General features: G+C 48.5%; 12 non-coding genes and 1 pseudogene across 12 annotated transcripts; all 13 read left to right on the top strand.

Moving 5' to 3' along the window:
* Positions 1-2,128: 2,128 nt before the first annotated feature.
* LOC142721785 (U2 spliceosomal RNA) lies at positions 2,129-2,305 on the top strand (annotated as a pseudogene).
* A 1,145-nt stretch (positions 2,306-3,450) lies between these two features.
* LOC142721748 (U2 spliceosomal RNA) lies at positions 3,451-3,641 on the top strand. The gene has a single exon (XR_012874155.1). It is a non-coding gene; the product is annotated as a U2 spliceosomal RNA (small nuclear RNA).
* Positions 3,642-4,773: 1,132 nt separating this feature from the next.
* On the top strand, positions 4,774-4,964 carry LOC142721779 (U2 spliceosomal RNA). Its single transcript, XR_012874182.1, has one exon. It is a non-coding gene; the product is annotated as a U2 spliceosomal RNA (small nuclear RNA).
* Positions 4,965-6,095: 1,131 nt separating this feature from the next.
* Positions 6,096-6,286, top strand: LOC142721778 (U2 spliceosomal RNA). Its single transcript, XR_012874181.1, has one exon. It is a non-coding gene; the product is annotated as a U2 spliceosomal RNA (small nuclear RNA).
* Positions 6,287-7,410: 1,124 nt separating this feature from the next.
* LOC142721771 (U2 spliceosomal RNA) lies at positions 7,411-7,601 on the top strand. The gene has a single exon (XR_012874175.1). It is a non-coding gene; the product is annotated as a U2 spliceosomal RNA (small nuclear RNA).
* A 1,122-nt stretch (positions 7,602-8,723) lies between these two features.
* LOC142721747 (U2 spliceosomal RNA) lies at positions 8,724-8,914 on the top strand. Its single transcript, XR_012874153.1, has one exon. It is a non-coding gene; the product is annotated as a U2 spliceosomal RNA (small nuclear RNA).
* A 1,128-nt stretch (positions 8,915-10,042) lies between these two features.
* Positions 10,043-10,233, top strand: LOC142721769 (U2 spliceosomal RNA). Its single transcript, XR_012874172.1, has one exon. It is a non-coding gene; the product is annotated as a U2 spliceosomal RNA (small nuclear RNA).
* A 1,257-nt stretch (positions 10,234-11,490) lies between these two features.
* Positions 11,491-11,681, top strand: LOC142721770 (U2 spliceosomal RNA). The gene has a single exon (XR_012874174.1). It is a non-coding gene; the product is annotated as a U2 spliceosomal RNA (small nuclear RNA).
* Positions 11,682-12,945: 1,264 nt separating this feature from the next.
* LOC142721746 (U2 spliceosomal RNA) lies at positions 12,946-13,136 on the top strand. The gene has a single exon (XR_012874152.1). It is a non-coding gene; the product is annotated as a U2 spliceosomal RNA (small nuclear RNA).
* A 1,130-nt stretch (positions 13,137-14,266) lies between these two features.
* LOC142721781 (U2 spliceosomal RNA) lies at positions 14,267-14,457 on the top strand. The gene has a single exon (XR_012874183.1). It is a non-coding gene; the product is annotated as a U2 spliceosomal RNA (small nuclear RNA).
* Positions 14,458-15,586: 1,129 nt separating this feature from the next.
* Positions 15,587-15,777, top strand: LOC142721783 (U2 spliceosomal RNA). Its single transcript, XR_012874185.1, has one exon. It is a non-coding gene; the product is annotated as a U2 spliceosomal RNA (small nuclear RNA).
* A 1,123-nt stretch (positions 15,778-16,900) lies between these two features.
* On the top strand, positions 16,901-17,091 carry LOC142721745 (U2 spliceosomal RNA). Its single transcript, XR_012874151.1, has one exon. It is a non-coding gene; the product is annotated as a U2 spliceosomal RNA (small nuclear RNA).
* Positions 17,092-18,214: 1,123 nt separating this feature from the next.
* LOC142721744 (U2 spliceosomal RNA) lies at positions 18,215-18,405 on the top strand. Its single transcript, XR_012874150.1, has one exon. It is a non-coding gene; the product is annotated as a U2 spliceosomal RNA (small nuclear RNA).
* Positions 18,406-19,368: the final 963 nt, after the last annotated feature.

The following is a 19,368-nucleotide window of genomic DNA, read 5'->3' as shown; positions in this document are numbered from 1 at the left end:
GACGAAGCCTGCCCCCTGGCCGGAACATCACCATGCGGGGCGGCCGTACCTTGTTCTCCAACTCTTCCATCTGATGGGGGAGGGGTGACAGGGAGCCCAGCCTGCGACTCCCTGCTTACCGCCGGACCCCGTCGCGGCCTGGGATTCCTGCCAGGACGCAGGGCCTGGGAAGGGGCGGTCCTCCCAGCTGCCTGGCCTGCAGCGTCCGGGATCGGGCTCCCTCTGCGACGCCGTGTCCGCGGGACTACCTACGGACTAAGGCGCTCTGGAGGTCGGGACCGCCGAGAGGGACGGGTCGACACAGCCTGCATCGCCGTCACCCCTGCCACCGCTCTCTGCCTGCCCAGCGCAGGAGCGGTTGTTGCCGACTCCCCCCCCGCCGCCATAGCCATGCTCGTAGGGGGGCCGGGGGAGGGGAGCCTGTCCCTTGCAACTGACCCCGAACGCCGTGCCCGACGTGGCGAAACGGCGTCCGGGATCCGCGTTAATGCAGCCACGGTCTCCTCCAGCCATCCGGGACCGTGGTGCACAGCAGCGGCGCGCAGCCGCTCTAAAATCAGGGCCTCTGCCATCACTAAAAAACCGGGCAACGGGGAGCTTAGCTTACTGTGTGTTACTCCTCCCGCTGCTTCCGGCTCAATGCCGAGAAACAGCGGGAAGCGCAGCAACGGCCCCCCCCGCCCCCCTTAACTCCTCCCCGTCCCTCCTTCAGCTCCTTGAACTTTCCCTCACCTCGTAACCTTAACCCTTTCCCTACCAGGACGGTCATGTCGGCTTCCCTTAAGCCTGCAGCTGCGTCCAGCCTCTTCTTGACCATACTACCAGCAGAAAAATCAGGTGGCAGAGTGTCCCTGTGCCAATTCCCATTCCGGATGAAGACGTCTCGGTGGCTTGTTAGCTGACCCCGTTCCCAAAGCCTGGACGGGAATGTTCCACTTGCGTAGCAAATCAATCCCATCAGAAGGAGTATGAATCACATGTGTGGAACCATTCCTAGAAACCACTAACTTGACCGGGAAACCCCACTTATATCTCAGATTCTGCTCCCTAAGAGCCAAAGTGATCGGGTGAAACTGCTTTCTTAGCATCAAGGTGGAAGCTGACAGATCCGGGTATATTGAAATATGAGCATATGGGGATGGGAGTTTCCCCAACTTTCTGGACTCCTGAAGGATACGATCTTTGGCTTGGTAAAAGTGTACCCTCGAGAGAACATCTCTAGGAACGTTTTCCGGAGCAGCCCTAGATTTAGGAATTCTGTGTGATCTGTCCAAAGTTATATCCAGTGGAGCAAACATTGGAACCAAGGCTTTAAACATGGTCTGCAGAAAATTGGGTAATTCAGAGGGTGAGATTTCTTCAGGGATCCCTCTGATTTTTAGATTATTTCTCCTCGACCTACCTTCTTGATCCATGAGCTTGTCTTTTAGCCATCTCACCTCATCCTTAAACTCAGCATGTGCGTCGATAAGATCATTGTGAGCCTTGGCATGGTCTCCCATGCTGCGTTCTAGATGATCCGTGCGGTATCCTAGGTCATCCACCGTCGTGTGAATTTGTGCCAGTATCCGATCCAGCACTCCAGAAATGGAAGTCTGCAATGTATGCATTAACCCCTTCATGACTGCAGTGGTCAGGGGAGCATCATCTGAAATCTCAGACAATCCAGACATATCAGAAGCCGTGAGGAGAGTATCTTGTGATGGCAAGCTGTGAGGGAAGAGCGCTTTTTTAAAAGCAGGGCCTTTACTGTTGGGCGAGGATGGGCCCGATCCCGTCGCTCCTCGTTTACCGGGGCCTGACACTTCTTCCATCCTGCCCTGTGTTTCCCCCTCTGCAGACTGACCTGGTGCAGCCGATAGCTGCTTGTGATGTTGCCGCGCGTCCGGCACAGACAGTGAGTCGGCGCCATCTTGTGACCGGCTCGTCGCAGAGAAGTAATCCGGGAGTTTTTTGGGTTCCGCTTTGACCTGTCGTCTCCTGGTCATATTCCACATCGATGTCGGCTGTATCAGGAATCTGTTCCGGTAAGTAAAACTTCCGTAGCAGGTCTTATGCCGCTGTGAGCCGTTGTAATGCTATTGCTGAAGCGGGAGAAAGTGCACTACACCGCCATTCCAGTCAGCGGCTAGCTCCGCCCCCCCGTGTAGTATCTGTTCTTATCAGTTTAATATCTGATACGTCCCCTATCTGGGGACCATATATTAAATGGATTTTTAGAACAGGGAGATGGAAATAGAGCTTGCTCTGTCCACTCCACGCATTGACCTGGTATTGCAGTATTTCCAGGACCGGTGCACCCTTTCCTTATGTGTTTACTAAAATCAGATTCCAAAAGTGCTTTTTGTGTTTGCCATTGTTTTTGTCTTTCGGATGGGATCTCCCCTTTTAATCCCATTATTTCAACACCTGTTGGACAATGCATTTGTACAGTCATGTGTGATAATGAGCTAATTTATTAAATGCAATTAATTAATACATTGACACCTCTTGTTTTGTGTCGTCTGTGTTTCTGTGTTTCCGGCATTTCACATTGGAACAGCTCATTCACCTTCCTTGTCTTCTCTCCGCCCTCCCTCCTAGGTAGGTTAAAGAGCTGCACCTGAGCCAGCCACTGATTGATGCAGCACCATAGTCAAATAGTGGAGTGGAGTAGGGGAACAGCAAACAGCCATTAAAGCAGCCAGCCCGCCCGCCCGCCCGCCCGCCCGCCCGTCACAATGGACCTACCTGTGTACACTAGATGGATGTGATGGAATGTACTGTGGTCCCTACATTTCAAGAAGAAGTAAGAATTGCAGTTGCAACAAACCCTTGCTTGCCTACAAAGAGAGCAGCAATTTGGATTTGTTACTATGTTACCTGGAAGAATAACAAACTGTGCAAGGATGGAGGTTGTAGGAGCAAGGAGAACAAGTTGTCTGTAAAGTTGGTGGATGCCTATTTTCCATTTTGCAGTCCCTTGTCTCCCTCTTGTGGCCTCCTGGAGGCAACTAGCTGTGCAAAAAAAAGACAGCCTGGGGGCCGGCTGTTGCAGTGTTGCCCTCTCAGGCAACACTGAGTGACTGACTGAGCCGCACCGTTTTATATAAAGTTCAGACGGAACTTTGCACGTGTCATAGTGGAGACCTCAGGAGCCAGAGCCAGCTTTCTGACATCATAATGGGGCCTCAGAGATAAAAGCCTGGGCCCAGGCAGTGTTGGTCAGTGCTGCTCAGCAGGCAGCACTGGACTGGATTAAAGCTGATACAAGGTGTGAAAGGAGAAGGGGTGGCAGTGGGCATGCACTTACTGCTGCTGCTGCTGCTGCTGCTGCTGCTGCTGCCAGTGTTTGCACGGCAGGAGGGCATTTGGGCGTTGCCAGGAAGGCGTTTTTATGTCGATTCCTCCTCTTTCAGCACTGCATTGTGGTGCAAGCAAAAGAAGCAAAACGCGCGGCACGTTCGGGTTATCGCTTCTCGGCCTTTTGGCTAAGATCAAGTGTAGTATCTGTTCTTATCAGTTTAATATCTGATACGTCCCCTATCTGGGGACCATATATTAAATGGATTTTTAGAACAGGGAGATGGAAATAGAGCTTGCTCTGTCCACTCCACGCATTGACCTGGTATTGCAGTATTTCCAGGACCGGTGCACCCTTTCCTTATGTGTTTACTAAAATCAGATTCCAAAAGTGCTTTTTGTGTTTGCCATTGTTTTTGTCTTTCGGATGGGATCTCCCCTTTTAATCCCATTATTTCAACACCTGTTGGACAATGCATTTGTACAGTCATGTGTGATAATGAGCTAATTTATTAAATGCAATTAATTAATACATTGCCACCTCTTGTTTTGTGTCGTCTGTGTTTCTGTGTTTCCGGCATTTCACATTGGAACAGCTCATTCACCTTCCTTGTCTTCTCTCCGCCCTCCCTCCTAGGTAGGTTAAAGAGCTGCACCTGAGCCAGCCACTGATTGATGCAGCACCATAGTCAAATAGTGGAGTGGAGTAGGGGAACAGCAAACAGCCATTAAAGCAGCCAGCCAGCCCGCCCGCCCGCCCGCCCGCCCGTCACAATGGACCTACCTGTGTACACTAGATGGATGTGATGGAATGTACTGTGGTCCCTACATTTCAAGAAGAAGTAAGAATTGCAGTTGCAACAAACCCTTGCTTGCCTACAAAGAGAGCAGCAATTTGGATTTGTTACTTGTTACCTGGAAGAATAACAAACTGTGCAAGGATGGAGGTTGTAGGGGCAAGGAGAACAAGTTGTCTGTAAAGTTGGTGGATGCCTATTTTCCATTTTGCAGTCCCTTGTCTCCCTCTTGTGGCCTCCTGGAGGCAACTAGCTGTGCAAAAAAAAGACAGCCTGGGGGCCGGCTGTTGCAGTGTTGCCCTCTCAGGCAACACTGAGTGACTGACTGAGCCGCACCGTCTTATATAAAGTTCAGACGGAACTTTGCACGTGTCATAGTGGAGACCTCAGGAGCCAGAGCCAGCTTTCTGACATCATAATGGGGCCTCAGAGATAAAAGCCTGGGCCCAGGCAGTGTTGGTCAGTGCTGCTCAGCAGGCAGCACTGGACTGGATTAAAGCTGATACAAGGTGTGAAAGGAGAAGGGGTGGCAGTGGGCATGCACTTACTGCTGCTGCTGCTGCTGCTGCCAGTGTTTGCACGGCAGGAGGGCATTTGGGCGTTGCCAGGAAGGCGTTTTTATGTCGATTCCTCCTCTTTCAGCACTGCATTGTGGTGCAAGCAAAAGAAGCAAAACGCGCGGCACGTTCGGGTTATCGCTTCTCGGCCTTTTGGCTAAGATCAAGTGTAGTATCTGTTCTTATCAGTTTAATATCTGATACGTCCCCTATCTGGGGACCATATATTAAATGGATTTTTAGAACAGAGAGATGGAAATAGAGCTTGCTCTGTCCACTCCACGCATTGACCTGGTATTGCAGTATTTCCAGGACCGGTGCACCCTTTCCTTATGTGTTTACTAAAATCAGATTCCAAAAGTGCTTTTTGTGTTTGCCATTGTTTTTGTCTTTCGGATGGGATCTCCCCTTTTAATCCCATTATTTCAACACCTGTTGGACAATGCATTTGTACAGTCATGTGTGATAATGAGCTAATTTATTAAATGCAATTAATTAATACATTGCCACCTCTTGTTTTGTGTCGTCTGTGTTTCTGTGTTTCCGGCATTTCACATTGGAACAGCTCTTTCACCTTCCTTGTCTTCTCTCCGCCCTCCCTCCTAGGTAGGTTAAAGAGCTGCACCTGAGCCAGCCACTGATTGATGCAGCACCATAGTCAAATAGTGGAGTGGAGTAGGGGAACAGCAAACAGCCATTAAAGCAGCCAGCCAGCCCGCCCGCCCGCCCCCGCCCGTCACAATGGACCTACCTGTGTACACTAGATGGATGTGATGGAATGTACTGTGGTCCCTACATTTCAAGAAGAAGTAAGAATTGCAGTTGCAACAAACCCTTGCTTGCCTACAAAGAGAGCAGCAATTTGGATTTGTTACTATGTTACCTGGAAGAATAACAAACTGTGCAAGGATGGAGGTTGTAGGAGCAAGGAGAACAAGTTGTCTGTAAAGTTGGTGGATGCCTATTTTCCATTTTGCAGTTCCTTGTCTCCCTCTTGTGGCCTCCTGGAGGCAACTAGCTGTGCAAAAAAAAGACAGCCTGGGGGCCGGCTGTTGCAGTGTTGCCCTCTCAGGCAACACTGAGTGACTGACTGAGCCGCACCGTCTTATATAAAGTTCAGACGGAACTTTGCACGTGTCATAGTGGAGACCTCAGGAGCCAGAGCCAGCTTTCTGACATCATAATGGGGCCTCAGAGATAAAAGCCTGGGCCCAGGCAGTGTTGGTCAGTGCTGCTCAGCAGGCAGCACTGGACTGGATTAAAGCTGATACAAGGTGTGAAAGGAGAAGGGGTGGCAGTGGGCATGCACTTACTGCTGCTGCTGCTGCTGCTGCCAGTGTTTGCACGGCAGGAGGGCATTTGGGCGTTGCCAGGAAGGCGTTTTTATGTCGATTCCTCCTCTTTCAGCACTGCATTGTGGTGCAAGCAAAAGAAGCAAAACGCGCGGCACGTTCGGGTTATCGCTTCTCGGCCTTTTGGCTAAGATCAAGTGTAGTATCTGTTCTTATCAGTTTAATATCTGATACGTCCCCTATCTGGGGACCATATATTAAATGGATTTTTAGAACAGAGAGATGGAAATAGAGCTTGCTCTGTCCACTCCACGCATTGACCTGGTATTGCAGTATTTCCAGGACCGGTGCACCCTTTCCTTATGTGTTTACTAAAATCAGATTCCAAAAGTGCTTTTTGTGTTTGCCATTGTTTTTGTCTTTCGGATGGGATCTCCCCTTTTAATCCCATTATTTCAACACCTGTTGGACAATGCATTTGTACAGTCATGTGTGATAATGAGCTAATTTATTAAATGCAATTAATTAATACATTGCCACCTCTTGTTTTGTGTCGTCTGTGTTTCTGTGTTTCCGGCATTTCACATTGGAACAGCTCTTTCACCTTCCTTGTCTTCTCTCCGCCCTCCCTCCTAGGTAGGTTAAAGAGCTGCACCTGAGCCAGCCACTGATTGATGCAGCACCATAGTCAAATAGTGGAGTGGAGTAGGGGAACAGCAAACAGCCATTAAAGCAGCCAGCCAGCCCGCCCGCCCGCCCCCGCCCGTCACAATGGACCTACCTGTGTACACTAGATGGATGTGATGGAATGTACTGTGGTCCCTACATTTCAAGAAGAAGTAAGAATTGCAGTTGCAACAAACCCTTGCTTGCCTACAAAGAGAGCAGCAATTTGGATTTGTTACTATGTTACCTGGAAGAATAACAAACTGTGCAAGGATGGAGGTTGTAGGAGCAAGGAGAACAAGTTGTCTGTAAAGTTGGTGGATGCCTATTTTCCATTTTGCAGTTCCTTGTCTCCCTCTTGTGGCCTCCTGGAGGCAACTAGCTGTGCAAAAAAAAGACAGCCTGGGGGCCGGCTGTTGCAGTGTTGCCCTCTCAGGCAACACTGAGTGACTGACTGAGCCGCACCGTCTTATATAAAGTTCAGACGGAACTTTGCACGTGTCATAGTGGAGACCTCAGGAGCCAGAGCCAGCTTTCTGACATCATAATGGGGCCTCAGAGATAAAAGCCTGGGCCCAGGCAGTGTTGGTCAGTGCTGCTCAGCAGGCAGCACTGGACTGGATTAAAGCTGATACAAGGTGTGAAAGGAGAAGGGGTGGCAGTGGGCATGCACTTACTGCTGCTGCTGCTGCCAGTGTGTGCACGGCAGGAGGGCATTTGGGCGTTGCCAGGAAGGCGTTTTTATGTCGATTCCTCCTCTTTCAGCACTGCATTGTGGTGCAAGCAAAAGAAGCAAAATGCGCGGCACGTTCGGTTATCGCTTCTCGGCCTTTTGGCTAAGATCAAGTGTAGTATCTGTTCTTATCAGTTTAATATCTGATACGTCCCCTATCTGGGGACCATATATTAAATGGATTTTTAGAACAGGGAGATGGAAATAGAGCTTGCTCTGTCCACTCCACGCATTGACCTGGTATTGCAGTGTTTCCAGGACCGGTGCACCCTTTCCTTATGTGTTTACTAAAATCAGATTCCAAAAGTGCTTTTTGTGTTTGCCATTGTTTTTGTCTTTCGGATGGGATCTCCCCTTTTAATCCCATTATTTCAACACCTGTTGGACAATGCATTTGTACAGTCATGTGTGATAATGAGCTAATTTATTAAATGCAATTAATTAATACATTGCCACCTCTTGTTTTGTGTCGTCTGTGTTTCTGTGTTTCCGGCATTTCACATTGGAACAGCTCATTCACCTTCCTTGTCTTCTCTCCGCCCTCCCTTCTAGGTAGGTTAAAGAGCTGCAACTGAGCCAGCCACTGATTGATGCAGCACCATAGTCAAATAGTGGAGTGGAGTAGGGGAACAGCAAACAGCCATTAAAGCAGCCAGCCCGCCCGCCCGCCCGCCCGTCACAATGGACCTACCTGTGTACACTAGATGGATGTGATGGAATGTACTGTGGTCCCTACATTTCAAGAAGAAGTAAGAATTGCAGTTGCAACAAACCCTTGCTTGCCTACAAAGAGAGCAGCAATTTGGATTTGTTACTATGTTACCTGGAAGAATAACAAACTGTGCAAGGATGGAGGTTGTAGGAGCAAGGAGAACAAGTTGTCTGTAAAGTTGGTGGATGCCTATTTTCCATTTTGCAGTCCCTTGTCTCCCTCTTGTGGCCTCCTGGAGGCAACTAGCTGTGCAAAAAAAAGACAGCCTGGGGGCCGGCTGTTGCAGTGTTGCCCTCTCAGGCAACACTGAGTGACTGACTGAGCCGCACCGTCTTATATAAAGTTCAGACGGAACTTTGCACGTGTCATAGTGGAGACCTCAGGAGCCAGAGCCAGCTTTCTGACATCATAATGGGGCCTCAGAGATAAAAGCCTGGGCCCAGGCAGTGTTGGTCAGTGCTGCTCAGCAGGCAGCACTGGACTGGATTAAAGCTGATACAAGGTGTGAAAGGAGAAGGGGTGGCAGTGGGCATGCACTTACTGCTGCTGCTGCTGCTGCCAGTGTTTGCACGGCAGGAGGGCATTTGGGCGTTGCCAGGAAGGCGTTTTTATGTCGATTCCTCCTCTTTCAGCACTGCATTGTGGTGCAAGCAAAAGAAGCAAAACGCGCGGCACGTTCGGGTTATCGCTTCTCGGCCTTTTGGCTAAGATCAAGTGTAGTATCTGTTCTTATCAGTTTAATATCTGATACGTCCCCTATCTGGGGACCATATATTAAATGGATTTTTAGAACAGGGAGATGGAAATAGAGCTTGCTCTGTCCACTCCACGCATTGACCTGGTATTGCAGTATTTCCAGGACCGGTGCACCCTTTCCTTATGTGTTTACTAAAATCAGATTCCAAAAGTGCTTTTTGTGTTTGCCATTGTTTTTGTCTTTCGGATGGGATCTCCCCTTTTAATCCCATTATTTCAACACCTGTTGGACAATGCATTTGTACAGTCATGTGTGATAATGAGCTAATTTATTAAATGCAATTAATTAATACATTGCCACCTCTTGTTTTGTGTCGTCTGTGTTTCTGTGTTTCCGGCATTTCACATTGGAACAGCTCATTCACCTTCCTTGTCTTCTCTCCGCCCTCCCTCCTAGGTAGGTTAAAGAGCTGCACCTGAGCCAGCCACTGATTGATGCAGCACCATAGTCAAATAGTGGAGTGGAGTAGGGGAACAGCAAACAGCTATTAAAGCAGCCAGCCCGCCCGCCCGCCCGCCCGTCACAATGGACCTACCTGTGTACACTAGATGGATGTGATGGAATGTACTGTGGTCCCTACATTTCAAGAAGAAGTAAGAATTGCAGTTGCAACAAACCCTTGCTTGCCTACAAAGAGAGCAGCATTTTGGATTTGTTACTATGTTACCTGGAAGAATAACAAACTGTGCAAGGATGGAGGTTGTAGGAGCAAGGAGAACAAGTTGTCTGTAAAGTTGGTGGATGCCTATTTTCCATTTTGCAGTCCCTTGTCTCCCTCTTGTGGCCTCCTGGAGGCAACTAGCTGTGCAAAAAAAAGACAGCCTGGGGGCCGGCTGTTGCAGTGTTGCCCTCTCAGGCAACACTGAGTGACTGACTGAGCCGCACCGTCTTATATAAAGTTCAGACGGAACTTTGCACGTGTCATAGTGGAGACCTCAGGAGCCAGAGCCAGCTTTCTGACATCATAATGGGGCCTCAGAGATAAAAGCCTGGGCCCAGGCAGTGTTGGTCAGTGCTGCTCAGCAGGCAGCACTGGACTGGATTAAAGCTGATACAAGGTGTGAAAGGAGAAGGGGTGGCAGTGGGCATGCACTTACTGCTGCTGCTGCTGCTGCTGCTGCCAGTGTTTGCACGGCAGGAGGGCATTTGGGCGTTGCCAGGAAGGCGTTTTTATGTCGATTCCTCCTCTTTCAGCACTGCATTGTGGTGCAAGCAAAAGAAGCAAAACGCGCGGCACGTTCGGGTTATCGCTTCTCTGCCTTTTGGCTAAGATCAAGTGTAGTATCTGTTCTTATCAGTTTAATATCTGATACGTCCCCTATCTGGGGACCATATATTAAATGGATTTTTAGAACAGGGAGATGGAAATAGAGCTTGCTCTGTCCACTCCACGCATTGACCTGGTATTGCAGTATTTCCAGGACCGGTGCACCCTTTCCTTATGTGTTTACTAAAATCAGATTCCAAAAGTGCTTTTTGTGTTTGCCATTGTTTTTGTCTTTCGGATGGGATCTCCCCTTTTAATCCCATTATTTCAACACCTGTTGGACAATGCATTTGTACAGTCATGTGTGATAATGAGCTAATTTATTAAATGCAATTAATTAATACATTGCCACCTCTTGTTTTGTGTCGTCTGTGTTTCTGTGTTTCCGGCATTTCACATTGGAACAGCTCATTCACCTTCCTTGTCTTCTCTCCGCCCTCCCTCCTAGGTAGGTTAAAGAGCTGCACCTGAGCCAGCCACTGATTGATGCAGCACCATAGTCAAATAGTGGAGTGGAGTAGGGGAACAGCAAACAGCTATTAAAGCAGCCAGCCCGCCCGCCCGCCCGTCACAATGGACCTACCTGTGTACACTAGATGGATGTGATGGAATGTACTGTGGTCCCTACATTTCAAGAAGAAGTAAGAATTGCAGTTGCAACAAACCCTTGCTTGCCTACAAAGAGAGCAGCAATTTGGATTTGTTACTATGTTACCTGGAAGAATAACAAACTGTGCAAGGATGGAGGTTGTAGGAGCAAGGAGAACAAGTTGTCTGTAAAGTTGGTGGATGCCTATTTTCCATTTTGCAGTCCCTTGTCTCCCTCTTGTGGCCTCCTGGAGGCAACTAGCTGTGCAAAAAAAAGACAGCCTGGGGGCCGGCTGTTGCAGTGTTGCCCTCTCAGGCAACACTGAGTGACTGACTGAGCCGCACCGTCTTATATAAAGTTCAGACGGAACTTTGCACGTGTCATAGTGGATACCTCAGGAGCCAGAGCCAGCTTTCTGACATCATAATGGGGCCTCAGAGATAAAAGCCTGGGCCCAGGCAGTGTTGGTCAGTGCTGCTCAGAAGGCAGCACTGGACTGGATTAAAGCTGATACAAGGTGTGAAAGGAGAAGGGGTGGCAGTGGGCATGCACTTACTGCTGCTGCTGCCAGTGTTTGCACGGCAGGAGGGCATTTGGGCGTTGCCAGGAAGGCGTTTTTATGTCGATTCCTCCTCTTTCAGCACTGCATTGTGGTGCAAGCAAAAGAAGCAAATCCTGTCTTGCTTCCTCTCCGGCCTTTATTCACCTCCCGCTTAGTAGCTGTGAGTGTGTGTGAGCCTGCAGGGCCCCATGGAATTGCCTAGGAGTAGGCTGAATCGCTGCAAGGGGTGAACAGCAGTATTGGGCAGGCTCGGTCAACGCGCGGCCCGTTCGGGTTATCGCTTCTCGGCCTTTTGGCTAAGATCAAGTGTAGTATCTGTTCTTATCAGTTTAATATCTGATACGTCCCCTATCTGGGGACCATATATTAAATGGATTTTTAGAACAGGGAGATGTAAATAGAGCTTGCTCTGTCCACTCCACGCATTGACCTGGTATTGCAGTATTTCCAGGACCGGTGCACCCTTTCCTTATGTGTTTACTAAAATCAGATTCCAAAAGTGCTTTTTGTGTTTGCCATTGTTTTTGTCTTTCGGATGGGATCTCCCCTTTTAATCCCATTATTTCAACACCTGTTGGACAATGCATTTGTACAGTCATGTGTGATAATGAGCTAATTTATTAAATGCAATTAATTAATACATTGCCACCTCTTGTTTTGTGTCGTCTGTGTTTCTGTGTTTCCGCAATTTCACATTGGAACAGCTCATTCACCTTCCTTGTCTTCTCTCCGCCCTCCCTCCTAGGTAGGTTAAAGAGCTGCACCTGAGCCAGCCACTGATTGATGCAGCACCATAGTCAAATAGTGGAGTGGAGTAGGGGAACAGCAAACAGCTATTAAAGCAGCCAGCCCGCCCGCCCGCCCGCCCGTCACAATGGACCTACCTGTGTACACTAGATGTATGTGATGGAATGTACTGTGGTCCCTACATTTCAAGAAGAAGTAAGAATTGCAGTTGCAACAAACCCTTGCTTGCCTACAAAGAGAGCAGCAATTTGGATTTGTTACTATGTTACCTGGAAGAATAACAAACTGTGCAAGGATGGAGGTTGTAGGAGCAAGGAGAACAAGTTGTCTGTAAAGTTGGTGGATGCCTATTTTCCATTTTGCAGTCCCTTGTCTCCCTCTTGTGGCCTCCTGGAGGCAACTAGCTGTGCAAAAAAAAGACAGCCTGGGGGCCGGCTGTTGCAGTGTTGCCCTCTCAGGCAACACTGAGTGACTGACTGAGCCGCACCGTCTTATATAAAGTTCAGACGGAACTTTGCACGTGTCATAGTGGAGACCTCAGGAGCCAGAGCCAGCTTTCTGACATCATAATGGGGCCTCAGAGATAAAAGCCTGGGCCCAGGCAGTGTTGGTCAGTGCTGCTCAGCAGGCAGCACTGGACTGGATTAAAGCTGATACAAGGTGTGAAAGGAGAAGGGGTGGCAGTGGGCATGCACTTACTGCTGCTGCTGCTGCCAGTGTTTGCACGGCAGGAGGGCATTTGGGCGTTGCCAGGAAGGCGTTTTTATGTCGATTCCTCCTCTTTCAGCACTGCATTGTGGTGCAAGCAAAAGAAGCAAATCCTGTCTTGCTTCCTCTCCGGCCTTTATTCACCTCCCGCTTAGTAGCTGTGAGTGTGTGTGAGCCTGCAGGGCCCCATGGAATTGCCTAGGAGTAGGCTGAATCGCTGCAAGGGGTGAACAGCAGTATTGGGCAGGCTCGGTCAACGCGCGGCCCGTTCGGGTTATCGCTTCTCGGCCTTTTGGCTAAGATCAAGTGTAGTATCTGTTCTTATCAGTTTAATATCTGATACGTCCCCTATCTGGGGACCATATATTAAATGGATTTTTAGAACAGGGAGATGGAAATAGAGCTTGCTCTGTCCACTCCACGCATTGACCTGGTATTGCAGTATTTCCAGGACCGGTGCACCCTTTCCTTATGTGTTTACTAAAATCAGATTCCAAAAGTGCTTTTTGTGTTTGCCATTGTTTTTGTCTTTCGGATGGGATCTCCCCTTTTAATCCCATTATTTCAACACCTGTTGGACAATGCATTTGTACAGTCATGTGTGATAATGAGCTAATTTATTAAATGCAATTAATTAATACATTGCCACCTCTTGTTTTGTGTCGTCTGTGTTTCTGTCTTTCCGGCATTTCACATTGGAACAGCTCATTCACCTTCCTTGTCTTCTCTCCGCCCTCCCTCCTAGGTAGGTTAAAGAGCTGCACCTGAGCCAGCCACTGATTGATGCAGCACCATAGTCAAATAGTGGAGTGGAGTAGGGGAACAGCAAACAGCCATTAAAGCAGCCAGCCCGCCCGCCCGCCCGTCACAATGGACCTACCTGTGTACACTAGATGGATGTGATGGAATGTACTGTGGTCCCTACATTTCAAGAAGAAGTAAGAATTGCAGTTGCAACAAACCCTTGCTTGCCTACAAAGAGAGCAGCAATTTGGATTTGTTACTATGTTACCTGGAAGAATAACAAACTGTGCAAGGATGGAGGTTGTAGGAGCAAGGAGAACAAGTTGTCTGTAAAGTTGGTGGATGCCTATTTTCCATTTTGCAGTCCCTTGTCTCCCTCTTGTGGCCTCCTGGAGGCAACTAGCTGTGCAAAAAAAAGACAGCCTGGGGGCCGGCTGTTGCAGTGTTGCCCTCTCAGGCAACACTGAGTGACTGACTGAGCCGCACCGTCTTATATAAAGTTCAGACGGAACTTTGCACGTGTCATAGTGGAGACCTCAGGAGCCAGAGCCAGCTTTCTGACATCATAATGGGGCCTCAGAGATAAAAGCCTGGGCCCAGGCAGTGTTGGTCAGTGCTGCTCAGCAGGCAGCACTGGACTGGATTAAAGCTGATACAAGGTGTGAAAGGAGAAGGGGTGGCAGTGGGCATGCACTTACTGCTGCTGCTGCTGCTGCTGCTGCTGCTACCAGTGTTTGCACGGCAGGAGGGCATTTGGGCGTTGCCAGGAAGGCGTTTTTATGTCGATTCCTCCTCTTTCAGCACTGCATTGTGGTGCAAGCAAAAGAAGCAAAACGCGCGGCACGTTCGGGTTATCGCTTCTCGGCCTTTTTGCTAAGATCAAGTGTAGTATCTGTTCTTATCAGTTTAATATCTGATACGTCCCCTATCTGGGGACCATATATTAAATGGATTTTTAGAACAGGGAGATGGAAATAGAGCTTGCTCTGTCCACTCCACGCATTGACCTGGTATTGCAGTATTTCCAGGACCGGTGCACCCTTTCCTTATGTGTTTACTAAAATCAGATTCCAAAAGTGCTTTTTGTGTTTGCCATTGTTTTTGTCTTTCGGATGGGATCTCCCCTTTTAATCCCATTATTTCAACACCTGTTGGACAATGCATTTGTACAGTCATTTGTGATAATGAGCTAATTTATTAAATGCAATTAATTAATACATTGCCACCTCTTGTTTTGTGTCGTCTGTGTTTCTGTGTTTCCGGCATTTCACATTGGAACAGCTCATTCACCTTCCTTGTCTTCTCTCCGCCCTCCCTCCTAGGTAGGTTAAAGAGCTGCACCTGAGCCAGCCACTGATTGATGCAGCACCATAGTCAAATAGTGGAGTGGAGTAGGGGAACAGCAAACAGCCATTAAAGCAGCCAGCCAGCCCGCCCGCCCGCCCGCCCGTCACAATGGACCTACCTGTGTACACTAGATGGATGTGATGGAATGTACTGTGGTCCCTACATTTCAAGAAGAAGTAAGAATTGCAGTTGCAACAAACCCTTGCTTGCCTACAAAGAGAGCAGCAATTTGGATTTGTTACTATGTTACCTGGAAGAATAACAAACTGTGCAAGGATGGAGGTTGTAGGAGCAAGGAGAACAAGTTGTCTGTAAAGTTGGTGGATGCCTATTTTCCATTTTGCAGTCCCTTGTCTCCCTCTTGTGGCCTCCTGGAGGCAACTAGCTGTGCAAAAAAAAGACAGCCTGGGGGCCGGCTGTTGCAGTGTTGCCCTCTCAGGCAACACTGAGTGACTGACTGAGCCGCACCGTCTTATATAAAGTTCAGACGGAACATTGCACGTGTCATAGTGGAGACCTCAGGAGCCAGAGCCAGCTTTCTGACATCATAATGGGGCCTCAGAGATAAAAGCCTGGGCCCAGGCAGTGTTGGTCAGTGCTGCTCAGCAGGCAGCACTGGACTGGATTAAAGCTGATACAAGGTGTGAAAGGAGAAGGGGTGGCAGTGGGCATGCACTTACTGCTGCTGCTGCTGCTGCTGCCAGTGTTTGCACGGCAGGAGGGCATTTGGGCGTTGCCAGGAAGGCGTTTTTATGTCGATTCCTCCTCTTTCAGCACTGCATTGTGGTGCAAGCAAAAGAAGCAAAACGCGCGGCACGTTCGGGTTATCGCTTCTCGGCCTTTTGGCTAAGATCAAGTGTAGTATCTGTTCTTATCAGTTTAATATCTGATACGTCCCCTATCTGGGGACCATATATTAAATGGATTTTTAGAACAGGGAGATGGAAATAGAGCTTTATCTGTCCACTCCACGCATTGACCTGGTATTGCAGTATTTACAGGACCGGTGCACCCTTTCCTTATGTGTTTACTAAAATCAGATTCCAAAAGTGCTTTTTGTGTTTGCCATTGTTTTTGTCTTTCAGATGGGATCTCCCCTTTTAATCCCATTATTTCAACACCTGTTGGACAATGCATTTGTACAGTCATGTGTGATAATGAGCTAATTTATTAAATGCAATTTTTTAATACATTGCCACCTCTTGTTTTGTGTCGTCTGTGTTTCTGTGTTTCCGGCATTTCACATTGGAACAGCTCATTCACCTTCCTTGTCTTCTCTCCGCCCTCCCTCCTAGGTAGGTTAAAGAGCTGCACCTGAGCCAGCCACTGATTGATGCAGCACCATAGTCAAATAGTGGAGTGGAGTAGGGGAACAGCAAACAGCCATTAAAGCAGCCAGCCAGCCCGCCCGCCCGCCCGCCCGTCACAATGGACCTACCTGTGTACACTAGATGGATGTGATGGAATGTACTGTGGTCCCTACATTTCAAGAAGAAGTAAGAATTGCAGTTGCAACAAACCCTTGCTTGCCTACAAAGAGAGCAGCAATTTGGATTTGTTACTATGTTACCTGGAAGAATAACAAACTGTGCAAGGATGGAGGTTGTAGGAGCAAGGAGAACAAGTTGTCTGTAAAGTTGGTGGATGCCTATTTTCCATTTTGCAGTTCCTTGTCTCCCTCTTGTGGCCTCCTGGAGGCAACTAGCTGTGCAAAAAAAAGACAGCCTGGGGGCCGGCTGTTGCAGTGTTGCCCTCTCAGGCAACACTGAGTGACTGACTGAGCCGCACCGTCTTATATAAAGTTCAGACGGAACTTTGCACGTGTCATAGTGGAGACCTCAGGAGCCAGAGCCAGCTTTCTGACATCATAATGGGGCCTCAGAGATAAAAGCCTGGGCCCAGGCAGTGTTGGTCAGTGCTGCTCAGCAGGCAGCACTGGACTGGATTAAAGCTGATACAAGGTGTGAAAGGAGAAGGGGTGGCAGTGGGCATGCACTTACTGCTGCTGCTGCTGCCAGTGTGTGCACGGCAGGAGGGCATTTGGGCGTTGCCAGGAAGGCGTTTTTATGTCGATTCCTCCTCTTTCAGCACTGCATTGTGGTGCAAGCAAAAGAAGCAAAACGCGCGGCACGTTCGGGTTATCGCTTCTCGGCCTTTTGGCTAAGATCAAGTGTAGTATCTGTTCTTATCAGTTTAATATCTGATACGTCCCCTATCTGGGGACCATATATTAAATGGATTTTTAGAACAGGGAGATGGAAATAGAGCTTGCTCTGTCCACTCCACGCATTGACCTGGTATTGCAGTATTTCCAGGACCGGTGCACCCTTTCCTTATGTGTTTACTAAAATCAGATTCCAAAAGTGCTTTTTGTGTTTGCCATTGTTTTTGTCTTTCGGATGGGATCTCCCCTTTTAATCCCATTATTTCAACACCTGTTGGACAATGCATTTGTACAGTCATGTGTGATAATGAGCTAATTTATTAAATGCAATTAATTAATACATTGCCACCTCTTGTTTTGTGTCGTCTGTGTTTCTGTGTTTCCGGCATTTCACATTGGAACAGCTCATTCACCTTCCTTGTCTTCTCTCCGCCCTCCCTCCTAGGTAGGTTAAAGAGCTGCACCTGAGCCAGCCACTGATTGATGCAGCACCATAGTCAAATAGTGGAGTGGAGTAGGGGAACAGCAAACAGCCATTAAAGCAGCCAGCCAGCCCGCCCGCCCGCCCGCCCGTCACAATGGACCTACCTGTGTACACTAGATGGATGTGATGGAATGTACTGTGGTCCCTACATTTCAAGAAGAAGTAAGAATTGCAGTTGCAACAAACCCTTGCTTGCCTACAAAGAGAGCAGCAATTTGGATTTGTTACTATGTTACCTGGAAGAATAACAAACTGTGCAAGGATGGAGGTTGTAGGAGCAAGGAGAACAAGTTGTCTGTAAAGTTGGTGGATGCCTATTTTCCATTTTGCAGTTCCTTGTCTCCCTCTTGTGGCCTCCTGGAGGCAACTAGCTGTGCAAAAAAAAGACAGCCTGGGGGCCGGCTGTTGCAGTGTTGCCCTCTCAGGCAACACTGAGTGACTGACTGAGCCGCACCGTCTTATATAAAGTTCAGACGGAACTTTGCACGTGTCATAGTGGAGACCTCAGGAGCCAGAGCCAGCTTTCTGACATCATAATGGGGCCTCAGAGATAAAAGCCTGGGCCCAGGCAGTGTTGGTCAGTGCTGCTCAGCAGGCAGCACTGGACTGGATTAAAGCTGATACAAGGTGTGAAAGGAGAAGGGGTGGCAGTGGGCATGCACTTACTGCTGCTGCTGCTGCCAGTGTGTGCACGGCAGGAGGGCATTTGGGCGTTGCCAGGAAGGCGTTTTTATGTCGATTCCTCCTCTTTCAGCACTGCATTGTGGTGCAAGCAAAAGAAGCAAAACGCGCGGCACGTTCGGGTTATCGCTTCTCGGCCTTTTGGCTAAGATCAAGTGTAGTATCTGTTCTTATCAGTTTAATATCTGATACGTCCCCTATCTGGGGACCATATATTAAATGGATTTTTAGAACAGGGAGATGGAAATAGAGCTTGCTCTGTCCACTCCACGCATTGACCTGGTATTGCAGTATTTCCAGGACCGGTGCACCCTTTCCTTATGTGTTTACTAAAATCAGATTCCAAAAGTGCTTTTTGTGTTTGCCATTGTTTTTGTCTTTCGGATGGGATCTCCCCTTTTAATCCCATTATTTCAACACCTGTTGGACAATGCATTTGTACAGTCATGTGTGATAATGAGCTAATTTATTAAATGCAATTAATTAATACATTGCCACCTCTTGTTTTGTGTCGTCTGTGTTTCTGTGTTTCCGGCATTTCACATTGGAACAGCTCATTCACCTTCCTTGTCTTCTCTCCGCCCTCCCTCCTAGGTAGGTTAAAGAGCTGCACCTGAGCCAGCCACTGATTGATGCAGCACCATAGTCAAATAGTGGAGTGGAGTAGGGGAACAGCAAACAGCCATTAAAGCAGCCAGCCAGCCCGCCCGCCCGTCACAATGGACCTACCTGTGTACACTAGATGGATGTGATGGAATGTACTGTGGTCCCTACATTTCAAGAAGAAGTAAGAATTGCAGTTGCAACAAACCCTTGCTTGCCTACAAAGAGAGCAGCAATTTGGATTTGTTACTATGTTACCTGGAAGAATAACAAACTGTGCAAGGATGGAGGTTGTAGGAGCAAGGAGAACAAGTTGTCTGTAAAGTTGGTGGATGCCTATTTTCCATTTTGCAGTTCCTTGTCTCCCTCTTGTGGCCTCCTGGAGGCAACTAGCTGTGCAAAAAAAAGACAGCCTGGGGGCCGGCTGTTGCAGTGTTGCCCTCTCAGGCAACACTGAGTGACTGACTGAGCCGCACCGTCTTATATAAAGTTCAGACGGAACTTTGCACGTGTCATAGTGGAGACCTCAGGAGCCAGAGCCAGCTTTCTGACATCATAATGGGGCCTCAGAGATAAAAGCCTGGGCCCAGGCAGTGTTGGTCAGTGCTGCTCAGCAGGCAGCACTGGACTGGATTAAAGCTGATACAAGGTGTGAAAGGAGAAGGGGTGGCAGTGG

The sequence above is a fragment of the Rhinoderma darwinii genome, unplaced genomic scaffold (assembly GCF_050947455.1).
Source record: "Rhinoderma darwinii isolate aRhiDar2 unplaced genomic scaffold, aRhiDar2.hap1 Scaffold_518, whole genome shotgun sequence".
Taxonomy (NCBI): domain Eukaryota; kingdom Metazoa; phylum Chordata; class Amphibia; order Anura; family Rhinodermatidae; genus Rhinoderma; species Rhinoderma darwinii.
This window is presented reverse-complemented; position numbering and strand designations above follow the sequence as displayed.